This window comes from Berghia stephanieae, chromosome 5, assembly GCF_034508935.2.
Source record: "Berghia stephanieae isolate SIO BIC M18660-M18661 chromosome 5, UCSD_Bste_1.3, whole genome shotgun sequence".
Lineage (NCBI taxonomy): Eukaryota > Metazoa > Mollusca > Gastropoda > Nudibranchia > Aeolidiidae > Berghia > Berghia stephanieae.
Window position 1 is genome coordinate 13,210,030 of NC_088364.1, and position 20,000 is coordinate 13,230,029.

Here is a 20,000-nt window from a genome sequence, read left to right on the forward strand (position 1 = left end):
GCCTATACTAGCCAAGGGTTCTGGTCAGGGCCAGGACAATACCAAGTAATCTCATTCCAAGACAAAGAGAGCAAGTTGGAAAACAGATATAGAGGGAAAGATGACACAGTAAGTGCCCACATTGGGTGGACAAAAGACAAAACACGAGGAAAGTCAGCAATGTTTTCATAATATGGTTGATAATCTCTTCACCATTGCCAAATAGTTTCAATGGTTTGAACAGGTAAAAATCAGAGTGTAGGAGGTTAGCACTGAGTTGTAGTCTGCAGTGCTTGAAAGCCATAATACCCTTTGCGAAGTCCCAGGTTTGAAAGTTTTTGCCAAGATGAGGGTCATTTAAATCAATCAATATTTGAAGGACGAGTTTTCTGGCCAAATTTTTAATGATAATGTTAAATTTTTATCAGCGAGCAAAGAATTCTGAAAATTATAAAACTGTATTTTTTACTGACTGATATACGAGTACCTTGCAAACTTTTTTTTTTGATTTCATGCTATTTCTATCATCCATTGATTCAAAATAATACTAAGAAAATCTGCTAGGTCGTAATACTCAAGTCCTTAATTTGACCAATCGCTTTCATTGCGAGTATAATTGATTCTACGCAATTCTAGTACATCCGCATTAAGAAAATCTGCTAGGTCATAATTACCCAGTCCTTAATTTGACCAATGGCTTTCATTGCGAATATAATTGATTCTACACAATTCTAGCATATCCACAATAAAAATTATTACGTAATTTAAAACCTCTCTTGACAATATTAAGTAATATTAATCTATCTAATCTATTCTTCTCAAAAGTAGGGTTGAGGGTAAACATTGTTCCGTAAAGCCAATGTTGAATTTTTATCATCGAGCACAGGGAATCTAAATTATAAAACTTTTTTCTTTTTACAGATTGATATACGAGTGCGAGTAACTCGAGCAAATTCTATTATCCGTTGACTCAAAAAAGATTCGTCTCGTTCTGTGTTAATTTCCACAATGCAGTAGTGTAAAATTTCCAACAGATGAGTGCCTGTTCGTAATATTCTTTATATCTCCACGAGTATAGCGGGTTCTCCACCAATAATATATTAAAACATCTTATGTATTTTTTTCTTGCTTTGTCTGAAACAGTTTCATACACACTTTGTCATATCTTTATCTTTTACCAGTGCCCGGTCCCTATTATATATTGAATGCCTGTTCGTAATATCCTTTATATTTCCACGAGTATAGCGGGTTCTCCACCAATAATATATTCAAAAATCTTATGTATTTTTTTCTTGCTTTGTCTGGAACAGTTTCATACACACTTTGTCATATCTTTATCTTACCAGTGCCTGGTCCCTATTATATATTGAATGCCTGTTCGTAATATCCTTTTTATTTCCGCGAGTATTGCGGGTTCTCCACCAATAATATATTCAAAAATCTTATGTATTTTTTTCTTGCTTTGTCTGAAACAGTTTCATACACACTTCGTCATATCTTTATCTTTTACCAGTGCCCGGTCCCTATTATATATTGAATGCCTGTCCTTAATATCTTTTATATCTCCACGAGTATAGCGGGTTCTCCACCAATAATATATTCAAAAATCTTATGTATTTTTTTCTTGCTTTGTCTGAAACAGTTTCATACACACTTCGTCATATCTTTATCTTTTACCAGTGCCCGGTCCCTATTATATATTGAATGCCTGTTCGTAATATCCTTTATATCTCCACGAGTATAGCGGGTTCTCCACCAATAATATATTCAAAAATCTTATGTATTTTTTTCTTGCTTTGTCTGGAACAGTTTCATACACACTTTGTCATATCTTTATCTTACCAGTGCCTGGTCCCTATTATATATTGAATGCCTGTTCGTAATATCCTTTTTATTTCCGCTAGTATTGCGGGATCTCCACCAATATATTCAAAAATCATATGTTTTTTTTTTTTTTTTGCTTTGTCTGGAACAGTTTCATACACACTTTGTCATATCTTTATCTTTTACCAGTGCCTGGTCCCTATTATCATTCTTTTTGATAGGACGCAAAAAAAAAAAAACAAACCCAAAAAACAAAAAAACAAAAACAAAACAAAACAAACAAACAAACTTCCCGCCAAATCTAGCAGACCCTGTCTTGGCTCTGTGCCAATTTCGTCAGTTTATGGATATCATAAGGAGCTATAGATAGGCTGTCTATTTTCATCGTTTGATTAACCCTCACCCGTATGGAATTTCCATCCTCTTTATTTTTGAATCTACCAGACAATATGAGACCCACCGGCTCAAAGCGGTATTATGTCAGAATGAACTGGTTAATGGAAATGTCATTTTATTGATAGCCATAAGTATGACATTTACTTATCAATACGGCAATGAAAAATCGAAAAATACTACCATAGAATATTGGTTATTGAAAAGTGGCCATGGTCTAATGAATCATAATTGTACAAATTTCATAGTACAATGAAATATTAATGACAACAATAATCATGAAAGTAACAACGATATTAATCATACATACGTCTCTGATAAATTATCATGATTTGACATTGTTTCAGATGTTATCCATTTTACTTGTCAACATTTACAAACCAGTCTACAAAATCATGAATGTTATGGAAACAATTATATCCACATGACAATTTAAAGTTTAATAGGTAAATACATAAATGGATAAATAACTAAATAAACACATAAACAAATAAATGAATAGATAAATAAATAAATAATAAATTAACAAATCAAATTGTATTATGAAATTAATTAATTAATTTTTTTTAAATGAGTAAAATAGAATAAAACGTATTATTAGCCATACTTATATCTCAGAGACTTATCATCTTTATACATATCTATTCATCTATCGCTCGGAGAGGAGATGGACGCCTCCGAGCTATAGATAGAATGAAGTTGACGTCACTCAAGCCTTTGTTATTGTTTTTCGCCATCTGTGTTTATGAGTAATTCTCACTTAACTGTATTATCCAGACTATTAAAGTTCATGGTTACACATAGTTTTGTGAGTTGGTCCGTTGTACTTCCGGATGGCAATGTTGCGAGGTTCTTAGCCAAGCGCACACTATCTATACAAGTCCACACCGAAAGGATACACGGAAGACAGTTAACACAACACTTGACATGCCGGATCGGTCGTGACACGGTAGTTTAACGACCGTGTGTCATGGCGGAAAGTGGTGAGATCTGCATCCCGTGTATCTCCCCGACGATTATCAGATCATGGGATTGATGATGATGATGATGGTGATGATGATGGTGATGATGATGATGATGATGATGATGATGATGATGATGATGATGATGATGATGATGATGATGATGATGATCGTTATGATGATGATGATGATGATGATGATGATGATGATGATGATGATGATCGTTATGATGATGATGATGATGATGATGATGATGATGATGACGACGATGATGATGTGATGATGATGATGATGATAATGATGATGATGATGATTCATCTATCAATCAATCTATTTATCAATTCATTTTAACCCACTCTCCTCAATCAATCTATTCGCTCTTACTGGAATTTGAATTAATTCAAATCTTAAGTTTCAGGGTGGCCACGACACAGTACCGTCTTTGTACGATTGGGTACATTTGAACAATGCGCAGTTGACGGTACAACATCTCAATTTTCTTTTCGACCGACGAGATAGTTGATCAATTCTTACAACGTCTTGTCTAATATAGATAGAATGCGCTTGGGCAAGGAGTTCACAACATTGCCATCCGGAAGTATAACGGACCAACACACAAACTGTGTAACCATGAACTTTTATAGTCTGGTTAATACAGTTTAGTGAGAACAACTCACAAACGCGTATGGCAAAAACAATAACAAAGGCCTGAGTGACGTCATCTGCATACTATCTATAGATAGTATGCGCTTGGCTTAGAAGCTCATAACATTGCCATCCGGAAGTATAACGGACCAACACACAAAACTGTGTGTATCCATGAACGTTTATAGTCAGGTTAATACAGTTCAGCGAGCATTACTCATAAACGTGGATGGCAAAAAACAATAACAAAGACCCGAGTGACGTCATCTTCGAACTATCTATACTACACGCAAACTGTCTTTTTTCTAGTTGTTTTTTTTGGGTTATACTTATTACGTTTTTGATTTTTTTTCTGTTGTTGGTGACGAAGAGAAAGTGAAAAAAACACAGACAAAAAACAAATAAACGATAGAACTATTAATTTAAATTACGATAATGTTGTTGTTGTAGTTGTTGATGATGATGATAGTGATGATGATGATGATGATGATGATGATGATGATGATGATGAGGATGATGATGATGATGAGGATGATGATGATGATGATGATGAGGATGATGATGATGATGATGATGATGATTGTCATGGTCTCAAGTGAGTAAAGAGCTACTCGACTATGCATAAAGATATATGTAGAATGAGGCCCCAGAATTTACTAGGTACTATAAATGAAAAACAATTAACGATTTGTTTACAATGAAATAAAAATAATGATGAAATTTAATTAAAAGAGATAAACAGTGATCGTGGCAGTTACAAATAGAGATATGAATATTTTACGTAACTTATGATAATATGTCAGGTTCGTAAGTTTACGTTTCCAGGCAGTTGATGGGCTTGGATGATCTATTCCTCTGATAACAGGATCGGACTCGTAAAATTCCACTTCCAGGCAATTGGTAATGGGTTAATATGTAGTCCTTTGACAGCGGGCTTGGGTTTGATCCTTGAAGATTATACAATCAAAGTTAAAAGCTCCGGCGTCTTAATGGTGTAGACATAATATCTACAAAGTCCCAAAAGATAAAAATCTTCCAGTATATATATAGGAATAGAGCGACTGGCCGTCCGGCATAGATTGTGGAGAGAAAGTGAGTGTAGAATGTTAGACCTATCAGCTTTTATAATAAATGGCTACGTGACAGAATGTACAACGAAAAGTATTCACTAATTAGAAATTAATTCGAGGGAAGGCTATAAAAGGAAAGACGATCTAATATTAGAAGGTAAAGTTTATCTAAGCCTACCGAAATATAACTGGAGTGAGATGAATTCAGTTCTTAATAAAATAAAATTTAGTAAGATAATTGTGAACAATCTTTACTGTGACACCCCCCACCCACGTTTAAAATATACTCTTTAACCATTATGGGAAAGATAGATTTTACAAACGGAAGTAAATTTACTATCATGATACTCTAGCATTAATCCATTGTTATGATTTGTGCTACCATTAAATTATTTATTAACTAGACATGGAAATGTTTATATTAACGTAGGTATATGAATGGGTGACAATAACAATGAAAGATTGTGATTACAAATCATTGTGATGAACAACATGATGGCAATGTGATTACAAATCATTGTGATAAACAATAGTGATGGCAATGAAGCATGATTTAAGTCGATGATATGAAGGTAATTTACTAAATGAAATGAATGAAAATGTAAATGAAATATTGACATTTCAATTATTAATCATAAATGAGTGAAAATTCATAACAATAATAGATAAAGAGAAGATTTCCCAAATCATGAATGGGTATGGTATATATATCCAAACAATACTCAATGTTACATTAAGTTGGGTCATCATGTTTACAAATAAAATTATCGAAATTGTGCGTTCTGATTTGGCATAATTTGCGAGGTAACTAACAGTATGCATGGGAGGTTAAGTTATACCCTTCTCACGTGTTTATACTAATCGAGAAAGTAGGTCGGCGTGAATATTTTCACAGCCTGGTATGTGAGAGATACTGAAAGAGTAATTTTGCAAAAATAGACTCCACCTTAGTACTCTACTATTATTCATTTTGTTATTTCTTATGTACGTGAGTGGTTTATGGTCCGTTTCGACCACAAACTCTTTTAGCAGTAGATATCTGCTGAATGTCTTTAAAGCAAAGACGATGGCCAGTCCTTCACGCTCTATTACAGAGTATCGTGATTCTCTGTCCAATAATTTTCTGCTTGCATATAAGCAAGGCATTAGAGTTCCCTCATGTTCCTGTAATAGTACACCTGCGATGCCCTTATCAGACGCGTCAGTTCTTACAACAAATTCTTTTGATATGTCGGGTAATTTAAGAATTGGTTCTGAACAGAGTAATGCCTTTAATTGTTTAAAGCTATTCTGACACGCTTCTGTCCAAACAATTTTGTTCGGTGACCCATTCTTTGTCAGATTTGTTAGCGGTGTCGCGATGTGCGCGAAGTTGTAAATGTATTTCCTGTAAAAATTTAGGAGCCCAAGTACTTTGCGTACTTCTTTTTTTGTCTTAGGTGGTTGCAATTGTGCGATTTTTGTTTGTTTTTCTGTCTCGGGTGTCTGTGTCCCATGACCAACGGTATGACCTAGAAAATCAATTTCGTAAAATGCAATGCTTGTTTTTGACGGTTTTGTTGTTAAAGAATTACGTTTTAAAGCTTCAAGCACTAATTCTAAGGTTGTCATGTGATCAGTCCATGAGTTTGAGAAAATACATGCGTCGTCGAAGTATGAGAGTGTAGACGGGATGTCTTTTAATAACATACGCATCATTCTTTGGAATGTCGATGCGGCTGTCGATAATCCAAATGGCATATAGTTAAATTCTAACAATCCTAATGGTGATTGAAATGCTGTGTATTTCTTACATGATTCTTTCAGTGGAATCTGCCAGTAACCTCTAGAAAGATCACATTTTGTCATGTATTTTGCTTGAGATAAGGCAGCAAATAAATTCTCTTGATTTGGTATTGGTTCTGCATCAAACACTGTTGCTTCATTTAATTTGCGAAAGTCGATACATAGCCTTATCGATCCGTCTTTCTTTTTCACTACTACTATTGGTGATGAGTATGGGCTTGAAGAATATCTAACTATTCCTGTATCTAGCATATCCTTAACTTCCTTTTCAACTTGTTCTCGTGCGTGAAATGGAATAGGATAGTTTTTCACGTTGATAGGGGTAGATGTGGTTAACTTTATGTCGTGTTCCACTAATGTTGTATGTCCGGGTGCGTCTGTAAAGACTGACTGGTACTTTTCTAATAATGACCTGATTTCTCGTTTCTGACATTCGTTTAGTTGAGGATTGATTGTGACGTCATTAACTGTACTATTTTTAGAGTTACCGTGTTGTGGGGTGTGTTGTAGTTCGACATCATCGCTGTGAGTTTCGATGATTAATCCTACATTTGCAGCTTCAACATGGTTAAATATTGGTTGTGATAATCTGTCTCTATCGAAATATTTTTTTAGCATGTTTGCATGGAATGTCTTTGTTGTGTTGTTAATTTGAATCTCGTAATTAACACCAGATCGTACTGCTAATACATTGAATGGTCCTTTCCATGTAGCTAAAAGTTTACTCGAGTCATCGGGTAAGAGTATTAGTACTTTGTCACCAATCTCAAATTTTCTTGACTTGCTTTTTCTATCGGAGTATTCCTTGTATTTCTCTGCTTTTTTAGTGACGGATTCCTGTGCTAGCTTACATGTATCCTCTATTCTGTCTCTCAGGTTTCTTACATATTCGTAAGCAAACATAATTTCGTTATTGTCCTCCTCATTCCCTTTACAAATGTCGGCTACTATATTGATCGGGCCGCGAGGTGATCGTCCATACATCAACTCAAATGGGGAGTAGCCTGTAGATTCTTGGGGTATTTCTCTATATGCAAATAGGATTGCTGGTAAGTATCTGTCCCAATCATCTGGTTTTTCTGCTGACACTTTTCTTAACATATTCTTTAGAGTGCCATTAAATCTTTCACAAAGACCATTTGCTTGGGGGTGGTAGGGGGTTGTGAATGAGTGTTGGATTCCCATGAGTTTCATGGTTTCATGCATCATATGTGATGTAAATTGGGGTCCATTGTCCGACAGTATCTCATTTGGTATGCCTATTCTAGTAAAAATTGTCATCAATGCTTCAGCTATGTGATCCGATGTAGTTGATTTCAATGCTATCGCTTCTGGCCACCTGGTTGCGTAATCGACTAGTGTTAGTATGTGTGTATGGTTTCTATCTGATTTTGTTAAAGGGCCTATAATGTCAATTGCAACTTTTTGAAAAACTTTTTCAATAACTGGGGTTGTCTCTAATGGCAATCTCGGTATTCTGCCTTTTGCGACTCTTCTTTGGCATGTGTCACACGATTTCACATATTCTCGGACGTCTTTAGTAATTCCAGGCCATGTGAAATTCTCGGATATTCTCTTCAATGTGGAAGAGCTCTCAAGATGTCCAGAAGTTATTGAATCGTGCGCTATTCCAAGGATTTTGTTTCTGTAAATACTCGGCGTGACCAGTTGTTTAGCTATTTTGTTTCTTTTCCTATGTAACCTGAACAGAATATCTTTTTCAATGATGTATTCAACTTTTGATTTCGTCCCTTTGTTTGCGATATTGAAATATGAAGTTAAAGTCGGGTCCTTTTTCTGTTCTTCGATGAACGTGTTCCTGTCAAATTGTTGTGGTTCAAGAGAAATAGTCATTGGCTTCTCTGTTGTCTTAGTCATCTTTCTTGTTTCTGCTAGACAAGCTGTTTCTTGGGTTAATGACCATTCTTTTACATCTGTTGGGTTGTCTTTAAGACCTTTTATATTGCCAACAATAACATCAGCGACGGGGTTGGGAAGTATACAGCATTCCACTATTCCTGTATAGTATGGGGTTTCTATGTACACGTTAGCTGTTTCAAAGGTTTCGACTGTGCCACTGAATGTGATGCATTGTACCGTTTTTCCAGTTTTGTCTTCGTCATTGATCAAAGATGCTTTTATTCCTACTGTACTGCATCCTGTGTCTCTCAATATTTTGCAATCAGTTCCATTAGCTTTGCCTTCACAAAAAAATAGCGATCCTGATTTGTGAGTTTGTGTTAAAAGTGACATACCTTTCACGCAATACACATTTATATTTTCTCCTGACATTACTCGTGTCTGATTGTTTACACTTGTTTGGAGTGATGCATTTGCAGTTTCTTTTGGATATCCCACGATTTTGTAACATTTGTCTGCTGTGTGGCCTTTCATTCCACAATATTGACATTTAATTATAGGTTTGTTGGTTTTCTTATACTCAGTATTATTGTCAGTGCTATTTCTTGTTTTGTTTTGATAGGGTCGGCTATGGTCTCTATTGAACTGTTTGTTCCATGGTTTGTTACTATGGTCATCCTGTTTCACTTGCGTGTTCCGAGTGATTGATCGGCTCGTTCTATTTGAGTACTGAACTTTAGGTGTACCTGGACTCTGAGCAGCAGCAGCGTAGTATGGTTCCTTCAATGTTCTGCTAAGGGGTGTCAATGGATGTGCGCTGTTAAAGTTTTCTGCGTAGATTTTTAATTTGTCCAAGATTTCTGGCTTTCTCTCTTTAAAGAATGCGACTAAATCTGGGTTGCAAGCTTGATAGATTCGATTCTTCAGCGTGAGATAGTAAAGGCCTGCAAAGTCGTATTGTTTTACGTTTGCCAACTCAAGCCACCGATTTAGAAATTGAGTAATTCGGTTCACGAATGTATTAAAGTCTTCTCCACTTTCCGGTTTTGCAGTGTGAAACTTTCCTGGTAACCATCTTCCGTTAATCTAAATCTTTTTAGTAGAGCGTCTTTAATTTTTCCATAGTCATCTGCATCTTCAGTTGTTAAGGTATAGAAAACTTTTAGCGGTTCTCCAGATAAGCAGTTAATCAAGGCTGTGGCCCATTTGCTTTCTGGCCAACGATAACCTTTAGCCTGAACTTCGAATCGGTGTAAGAAGGATTCTAGGCAGTCTGAGCGTTCATCGTATGTTGGCATGCGTGGAAGTTTCACGAAAAATTCATCACTATTATTATGTTTTCTTTCATGACCGGTTTTTGTTTTTTCAATTTCCAGCATCATTTGGGTCCTTTTGGTTTCTTCTTCTGCTAAAGCTATTTGTCTTTTTAGTTCCCTTTCTTGGACTCTTTCTTCTCGTTCTTCTCTACGTATTCTTTCTTCATTTTCTTCTCTACGAATTCTTTCTTCATTTTCTTCTCTACGAATTCTTTCTTCATGTTCTTTTTCTTCTTTTACTTTCTCTTCGCACCATGAAAATATTCTTTCCTGGGGTATTTCTAAGTCCTTTGCGAGACTTAAGTATCTTTTATATGCTTCCATGTTGCAATAAATTAGTTACGATATTTTATATATATTATATTGACAGGATACTGTTACTGACTGTTTTATTTATTTACACTTACTGGAATGAACTGTTCTATTTTTAGAAATCTCTCTCTCTCTCTTATTTCAACTTATTATGCATTTTGAATTTGATGCCTTTTATCGTTATATCTTATAAAGCAATGTGTCAATACAATGCGGAGTTATGACTTGAGTCAATAACAATGTGTCAATCGCGTGTACTCTAAACTATGTTACTACGAAAAATGTATCACCAATGTGTGTGACTCGTCGTTAGTTTGTGTACAATTATTCGCAATGACGCTAATATACTAGAGTGTGATAACAATAATAGGATGCCAAAATAATCCCAAGTTATCTATCACTAAATATAACACGACGGCAAGTAGACTCCTTTTATTATTATTTAGTTTTTAAAGACTCACTTTTCAGAACATAATATATAAGTGGTTTTCGGTAACAGTAATATGCCAAAAATGCATTTAAAACAAATCACTATGCAAAACAAATCACGATGTCTATAGTTACTATGTGATGCCCAACTCATGTAAAAGAGAATAATGAAGGATATATTTACCAACTCAGTTCGTGGCTGGGACCTCTCTCTTGTTCAATGGTTGTTCAACAATTGTAATTAGGCATTGAAGAGTGTTTAACAGTGATGTCTGAAATACAAAACAATAAAATATCGTAAGATTTACAATAGTTACAAAATGTGTTCACAACACTGAGTGATTGGATGACAGGTGAGTGAATCGTTATGGAATGTAAACATATTGAAAACAATTCATGAATGAGGCAAACAACAAAATGAAATGAGTGATATAATAACAAAGTGGACAAGGAATGAATGAATGAATGAAAAACTGAGTGAATAGATGAATGAATGAATGGATAATGTATGAATGAAAGAATGAAGGGAGGAATAAATGTATGAATGATTGGATAAATGAGTGAATAAACGAATGAATGGATGAATGAATGAATGAATGAATGAATAAATGAATGAACAATGAATGAATGAATAATTTATAAATGAATAAATGAATGAAGGAATGAATCAATAAAATGCTATTCAATTTGAATGAAAGAATGAATGGATAAATTGCTATTCCATTTAAATGAAGAAATGAAAAAGAAAAAAAAATTAATCCTGTAAATAGGGAGTTCAATTAAAATATGATCAAGTGGGGCAATTAAGAGTTTTACAATTTAAACTTTAAAGTTAGATGAAATAGATATATGTAACTCAATAAATTCAATTCTTTATATGTGTCCCCTCCAAAATGTCATGGTCTCAAGTGAGTAAAGAGCTACTCGACTATGCATAAAGATATATGTAGAATGAGGCCCCAGAATTTACTAGTTACTATAAATGAAAAACAATTAACGATTTGTTTACAATGAAATAAAAATAATGATGAAATTTAATTAAAAGAGATAAACAGTGATCGTGGCAGTTACAAATAGAGATATGAATATTTTACGTAACTTATGATAATATGTCAGGTTCGTAAGTTTACGTTTCCAGGCAGTTGATGGGCTTGGATGATCTATTCCTCTGATAACAGGATCGGACTCGTAAAATTCCACTTCCAGGCAATTGGTAATGGGTTAATATGTAGTCCTTTGACAGCGGGCTTGGGTTTGATCCTTGAAGATTATACAATCAAAGTTAAAAGCTCCGGCGTCTTAATGGTGTAGACATAATATCTACAAAGTCCCAAAAGATAAAAATCTTCCAGTATATATATAGGAATAGAGCGACTGGCCGTCCGGCATAGATTGTGGAGAGAAAGTGAGTGTAGAATGTTAGACCTATCAGCTTTTATAATAAATGGCTACGTGACAGAATGTACAACGAAAAGTATTCACTAATTAGAAATTAATTCGAGGGAAGGCTATAAAAGGAAAGACGATCTAATATTAGAAGGTAAAGTTTATCTAAGCCTACCGAAATATAACTGGAGTGAGATGAATTCAGTTCTTAATAAAATAAAATTTAATAAGATAATTGTGAACAACCTTTACTGTGACAATGATGATGATGATGATGATGATGATGATGAGGATGATGATGATGATGATGATGATGATGATGATGGTGGTGGTGATGATGATGATGGTGATGATGATGATAGCGATGATGATGCTGATAATAATAATACTGATGATGACAATAATAATAATAATAATAATAATAATAATAATAATAATAATAATAATATAATAATAATAATAATAATAATAATAATAATAATAATAATGAGGATGATGATGATGTCCATTGGCGAAATTGTGACTCTAGCCAGGAACAGACGTGCTTGGTCCCGATATGTGAATTCCCTGTGACCGTGACATTTTATGCTGATGTAGCATAGCACCTTATAGGTGCCGTACTAATGTACAATGCAACTCATACATACATGCATGATGATGATGATGATGATGATGATGATGATGATGATGATGATGATGTTGATGATGATGATGATGATGATGATGATGATGATGATGATGATGATGATGATGATGATGACGATGACGATTATAACAAGAATAAAAGGCATCACTGGGAATTAAATTTTGGATAACTTTCAATACATAAATATTAGTAGACGTATGTGAGGGAGATAACTTTATCTAGACCAACCTAGTTGCTTTCTCCTTTCGAGTTTGACTGCTGCCGTGTTCGTCGCCTCGTCTTGCTTTGACTGCAGTTGCACATTATCTATGGTGACGGACTGTGTGAAGTTCCTGGTGAAACAATCGGTTTAGTAGATGTAAATAGCAATATAAACAACTAGTGTCTCTTTTTGAAAATCGGTACTGTTTGTTCTTCATGCTGGCTAGAACTTTTCATATGTCTTGTGATCAGAATGTGTAAAAGTCAAAACATGGTCAGATTTATAAAGTCTTTTTTCCTCTGGATACGCTTTTATGCTTGTCGGAGAAATAAATCATAAGGGCGTCCGCCATTGTTCCGATAGTATAGAGCCAGTTACTAAGTTACCATGTGTCATTACGAGGGAAGTGACGTTGAAGTGTTGAAGCGTATTTAGTAGATTTGTCCTCTGACGTAATATTTTGGCCAGAGTCAGGCGATTGATTTTGTGCGCTTGGCTAAGACACTCACAACATTGCCATCCGAAAATTTAAGGGACCAACATACAAAACTATGTGGAACCTTGAACGTTTACAATCTGGTTAATACAGTTTACTGAGAATTACTCATAAACATGGATAGAAAAAACCCCCCAAAAAAACAAAACAATAACAAAGACCTGAGTGACATCAATTTTGTAATATCTCTAAGTTAACGAAGGCTACACACAAACCCAGTGAATATAAAACGTATCTAGATTTAGACATTGTATTGCTTGTCAACTCACATCGCAACAAATACTGTAAATCCTTGTGGAATCATACTGGTAGAATTGCCATGCTTGAAATTTGTCAATTTCACCAATAAAAGGTGGTCATATTTATAGAAAAATAGGAAACAATTCAACTTCACACCATGCATAAACTTTGATAACACATAAATAATGCTCTAACATAAGCAAAATAACTACTACACACTGGTTAGGTCGTGTCAGCGACTGTCAATAAAACGGTAACACATGCCTGTTCATCGTGATTAACTATTGATGCTGTGCGTTTAGCCAAAAACAGCTCACAACATCTGTCAGCCGGATATAACGTACGAACACACTATGTGTTACTTATCGTCTGATTGATAGAATTTAATGAGAATGGCCTTCAACAGTCGTGACGTCACTTCCCTCGTAATGACGCATAGTAACTTAGTAACTGGTTCTAAACTATAGGAACAATGGCGGACGCCCTTATGAAATACTTCTCCGACGAACATAAAAGTGTATCCAGAGGAGAAAAACCATTATAAATCTGATCATGTTTTGACTTTTATACATTCTGATCACATGACATGTGAAAAGGTTCTAGCCAGCATGAAGAATAAAAAGTACCGATATTCTTTGTTTAGAACCAAGCTGCTCGTTGCTGGGCGGACGTGATATCAGACTATTGATCCAATTACTCATTAACATGGCTGGCTACAAACAATACCAAAGAGCTGAGTGACGTCAATGTCGTTCCTTCTCCATCTAGACTAAAAATGAGATGCCATCACTCTGAAATGAGAAAATCATTTACACAACCTATGGATTCAGTCCTCCGTAAGAATGGTTTTACACTTCCAATGAGATTGGAACCAGTTTTTTTTTTAAATCACACGTTTGTTCCCTATTAATAAGGGTCGTCCACAGTTTTAAGAGTAACATAATATCGTATCATGGCTTTCTTACCTTTAAAGGGGTCCCGATAGCTCAGATGGTAGAGCACTCGCCTCACACGCAAAGGGACCGAGATCGATCCCGAATGAAGTCGGCATGTTTATCTAACCTCCCCATTCACCCAGGAGTGATTGGTTAGTTGGGTGTATTGGAGCTGGCGGAAAGTACTTTGCAATAGACTAGCATCCTTTTCAAAGATAGCAATTTATTTAAATTGTCAGTTTCACGCAATAGAAACTGGGATAAGCCTACAAGCTCTGAAAGACTACTTTTACTTATGCCTTTTTGATATATGTAAAAAGTCTTTGAATGTACATACATGTGCAAAAGTAACTTTACAATAGTTTTGAGTCACTTCACTTGAGTTTTAATGGACAAAATTTGACAAACGTTATTTCCCAAAAATGAGTAAATCTTTAATATATTATGTGATCCAAATTTCATCAACATTACATGCGTGATCCTAACTGTAACCACGATCCTAAGAACACAAGTTGGGTTTCCCTGCTTCGGAAAAGAGGAACAATTCGACGCAAACAAAACTCATGCAATGCGTATGTCCACCACGATTTCCAATCATTATGTAGACAACTCTCCCCAAAGAGTTTATCAAGGGGTTGGTATCATTTCGACGTTATATATTCTACTCCGATTCCACAATGTTCCATAGCTCGTAAGGATTCCTTGCTTGGCACTGTTGTATGTCTTTTGAAGAGATCTCAAAGGTGCTCCTTAATATTGGGGTCTAGATTAACATACAGTTGGCTACACGAGCCCCCCCCCCCCCTCCCCCCCCCCCCAAGGTCTTATTCTCAATTTGTTGAAGTTGCACAGAGGTCTTCTCGCTGTGAGTCCAGTAGTTGCAAGTCTTCATAACACTGTCCATCTTGAAATGTTGTTTTCCACAGCAATACCAGAGGTTCAAATGAGGGTTCGGTTGTGTGTCGAGATAGTATTCGATCATCATTGGCCCTCATTACTCTGGTTTGACTAGTCCATCATTGATGCATCACATGCCATTTCAGTGTTGAACATTGCGAGAATAGAATAGCAGGTAGTTCTAGCATTGTAAAGCTGTGAATCTCAGCTCGGGTCGTGGATAGCTCATACGGTAGAGTCACGATCTTCCCGGCCAGGCGGAGTCGTCGTACCAGTAAGGTCGCGGGTTCGAGACCTCATCGCCGCTGCGGTATTTTTTTCTTCTCTATTGTCTTCTGGCACTTTCCTACTTACTTCATTTCTTATTATTCTCGGCTTCTGGCCGTTTTGCATGAATATGGCCAGGTAGACGAGCTCTCTCTTTGAGGTACAGCTTCGGCATGTTTTCAAGAGTAAAAGAACAGTTTTAATAATTCCTTTTATTTTTCGTCATTTCCAAAGTCGAAATATCAAGCTGTCTTTAAAAAATGTTCGCCATCCACGCTGTGATGGACATATTGCACTATCTACAACGAAGCATACGTGTGATTTGATAAATATGCCCTTTTGGGTGATATAAATTTTTTGACTCCGACACATAGCTGAACAATAGTATTTTAGCTTGTAAAAATGTTAAGTTACTTTTTCACATGTGTATAATATATTAAGTTAATGTCCATATGAAAACTGCATGCATGGTTTTGTAGGCGAAAGTTATACCAAATGGATTTTAAAAAAGTAAAAAGGTAAAAGTTCCCTGGCCAAAAATGAAAAGTGTGCTTGCCACAGTACGACTGAAAGGTCTTTCAATGGGGGCGATCGATTGGTGTTAAACGTCTAGGTAAAATACTCACAACATCCGCCAGCCAGGTTAAAGTTACAAGCGCACCAAACTGACTACAAACTTTATGGCTTATCAGTGAGATGTAATCATTAAAAAAGGCTGTCTAACAACATAAACAAAGAACCGAGTGACGTCAATTTCCTTCCTTCTATAGATGGAACGAAATTGACGTCACTCAGCTCTTTGCTATTGCTTTTAGACAGCCTTTTTAATGATTAGTTCCCGCTAAATTCTATCAGACTATAGACGTTTTAAGTTACACATAGAAGTGTGTGTTGGTACGCTGTATCCGACTGACATAGCATCAATAGAAAGAACGAAATTGACGTCACTCAGCCCTTTGTTATGACTTTTAGGCAGTTATTATTATAATAATAATAATCACTAAATTCTACCATTCACACTATAAACGTTCAAGTTTACACATAGTATTGTGTGTTGGTCCGTTATATACGGCTGGCGAAAGTGATGAATATTTTACCCAAACTCATAGCATCAAGAATAAATCATTTTGGGCACATTACTCACAATCAATTGTTTTAAACTTTAGGCAAAATGAGAATTTTTAAGGTGCTGTTGTTTACTATTGGATGTGAATTTGTTTGAAAGCGATACAGTTCGAGTCAATACTCGATTTAACGTTTTGCAGCAAGGCTATCACGAGGACATCGAGCTGTTCTGGTGTCCCGTTACAGTTCTAGTAAAGTGTGTACCTTGGTAGAAATAGCGTTGTTTCTCTCTAAATAATTGTAATCGCGTCTTTCGCTTTATAAATTTATTGTTGCAGTTGAGTTTGGACCCCATGTAATTTGCTTTAAGCACATGTAGTGGCTATTACGATATATACAAGCTCAATTATAGATTCTTATTGACACCAGATAACGCTTCGCGGAAACGCATTTCACAGGTGGTGGAAATTTCCCCTTCCACATTTCCCACCTAAGAACATCAAGAAAAAATCTGGTTCATTGAATATTGTTGTTCAGCTCATGTGACAAAAAAGATCGTTATCAATGTTTATAACGTCTACATACATTCGTACAATGACAAAACGCAGTTTTAATTTTGCCCAGATAAATTAAACTTCATAATCGATCCATTAAAATTGTCCTTTCCTACCAAAAATCTTGTTTGTTTTTATCTTTATTGATTTAAAGCGCTTGCAAAACTTGTAGGTGATATAGCGATAGTAAAAAAAAAAAAAGGAAAGCAAAATGCGGGATAATGAAAAAAAAAAGATTTATGATTGAAAATAGTACCTGTTAAAAAAAAGTATGAGAAAGGGGGCTGGTTCAAGTAGGAAAATTTATGTAGGTTCCAAAAATAAACTATAAATGTACGCAGTGTGAGCTTCCCGAAAAGTCTCATCCAGACACAATCGTAGGATCCCATTCAAATGATTACATCAAATGACATTTAAAAAATGAACTTTATCTGTACCATAACAGAAGAAGATTTTATAAAGGAAAAGATATCATTTCCTGAAACTACTACTATACATTTGATTGTTTCTGTTTCAGCCATGACCTACGACCAAGCCAATACAAAACAAACTAATCTCATAAGAGGTCAAAACACTGAACCCAACGGCCAGAGTCAAGACAGAAACAAACAAATCTCATGAAAGTTCAAAACCTCTCACCTAGTTTTGCGAACAAAATCTTAAACCCGAGATTTTCCGGAGTCTTTGCTTTCAGATTTGTTGGGAGAGTTGGGTAATACATAAAAGATTGATTTTGACCTATAATCAATTTTCGGACCGAGGGGAAACCCGACCTTTGGAGGGCTTCTCTCCGAGGTCACGAAATATACAATTATGTCAGGCTATATTATATACGATTCTATCGTTTCTTTGTATTTTTTTAACGAGTTATTTTTATCGTGCCCCATAACACTACGAACTTGCGAGTATGTGTTATTGTACGATAAAGACATAACGAGTTTAATAAGTACCAAAACAAAAAAAAAAGAATAAGTTTATTCCACCCCTCCAAATAAGATTATTAGATAATTCGTGACCAATTGTATGGTATTAGTACCTCAATTCCCCTTAATTTGTATTTTCCTCCATCTGCCTGAATGACAAAATTGTGTTTGTATTCATACGCGCACCAAAATATTATTTTTATTTGCCAATCAGTTGTCTTTTCCACCATATTTCACATCAATAAAATGTGCGCAAATATTCTGCAATCGTTGAATAAAATTTGTATAGAGCAGTATAATTAGGTGCCCCAAACGTAAACAAAGGTCTAGAAGCACATGGCAAACCACATGTTCTTGTCTTGACAGCTCAAGTTCCAATGTAAATTATAGAAAAAAATAACCTTTAAAATTTGGCTGTTAGGTGGCAAAAGAAACACATATTCATAAATACTCGATCATGCATCAAATAATGTCTAGATATGGATATTTTATGGAACAAAAGGTAAAATTTATCAAAAGTTACAGTCTATCTATTTTTAGACCAGAGCAAATTATTGCGCTGGTGTGAACAAAACGAGAATTATTCGGAGCCTGATTTTCAGAATAATTTAGTCTTATATTATTATTTCTGCAACTGTTAGATTTTATGTAAACATATTTTCAATACTGAAAGTGTATTGCCTACAACTCAAACTACAAAATTGGGAGACCTATATTGTGCGTAAATTTTTCCGGTCCCTCACGAAAATCACTAGCAACTTGTTGTTGTTTACGTTTGGGGCACCTAATTATACTGATCTATTCAACGCGTTCAAAGCATTATTCGACGATTACGTATTTACAAAGAAATGATAGGGTTTTCCAATGAGAGGGGTGAAATAATATACGTTTCTTACAGTCTTGCTTTTTGGAATTCCGGACGAGTTCTCAACCAATGCACAAGCTTGCGAATGCGCGTTGGGAACAAAGTTCGAATTCCAATACGCAAGAGTGTAAGAAATATTTGATTCTACCCCTCAGTAAATTCCTATTTCGTCATCTTTGAATAAAAGGCATCTTCAAAAACATTCAAATGATAATATTCTTTTCAAAGAATTCGATATTTAATGAATTGTAACAATTGATAATCTGACGTCATAAATTATTTTTGTAAATATGATATCATTACGCGTTACTATTTGGGGCGAGGGTTAGAATCATACTCGTATTATATTACCCAAGTTGTACAATGTCATATAAAAGGCATATAGTTAAAGTCACTCAATATAAAAATACCCGAAGAGTCGATATAACTTTAACATAAGAGAAGATTATAACTACGTTTTAGTTAAATTCAAAGTGTCACAAGGCATCAAATCGTTGCTTAGTACTTGGCTGTTTTTATATGATCTAAATGACGTAATACGTTAGGATGACCCAATTCCATACAAGTTCAGTTCGGTGCAGAGCACGGACAATTATTTTTAAAAAATATTTTTTCAGTAAATGACCGGTGACCTTTAACAGTATGGGTCAAAAACACAATTACGTCTTATGTGTTCTTTGTTTTGTTTTGTTTTTAAGGGTTTTACGGCGCTTGCAACACATTAAGGTCATAACAGCGCCAGTTAAAAGGAAGAATATGGGATAGTAAAAAGTTATAGAATTACAATTAAAGTACACCCAAGAAAAGGTGAGACAAAGGGGAATTGGTTCAAATAGGAAACAGATATAGATTCCAAGAGCACACTATCAAAGTACTTAGTTTGAGATTACCTAATTGTCTCATCCAGACGTTAGGCACAGGTCCCCACTAAGAGGAACACACTCAAGTA

The 20,000-nt window shown here is 35.3% G+C and overlaps 1 protein-coding gene across 1 annotated transcript in view; it reads left to right on the forward strand.

Annotated features, from left to right (window-relative positions):
* LOC144972424 (uncharacterized) overlaps positions 1-18,473 on the forward strand; it is a 58,832-nt gene extending 40,359 nt beyond the window's left edge. The window contains exon 7 of the mRNA XM_078913589.1: positions 17,781-18,473. The gene's annotated coding sequence lies outside the window, so the exon portion shown is untranslated. The remainder of the gene's footprint in view (positions 1-17,780) is intronic.
* Positions 18,474-20,000: the final 1,527 nt, after the last annotated feature.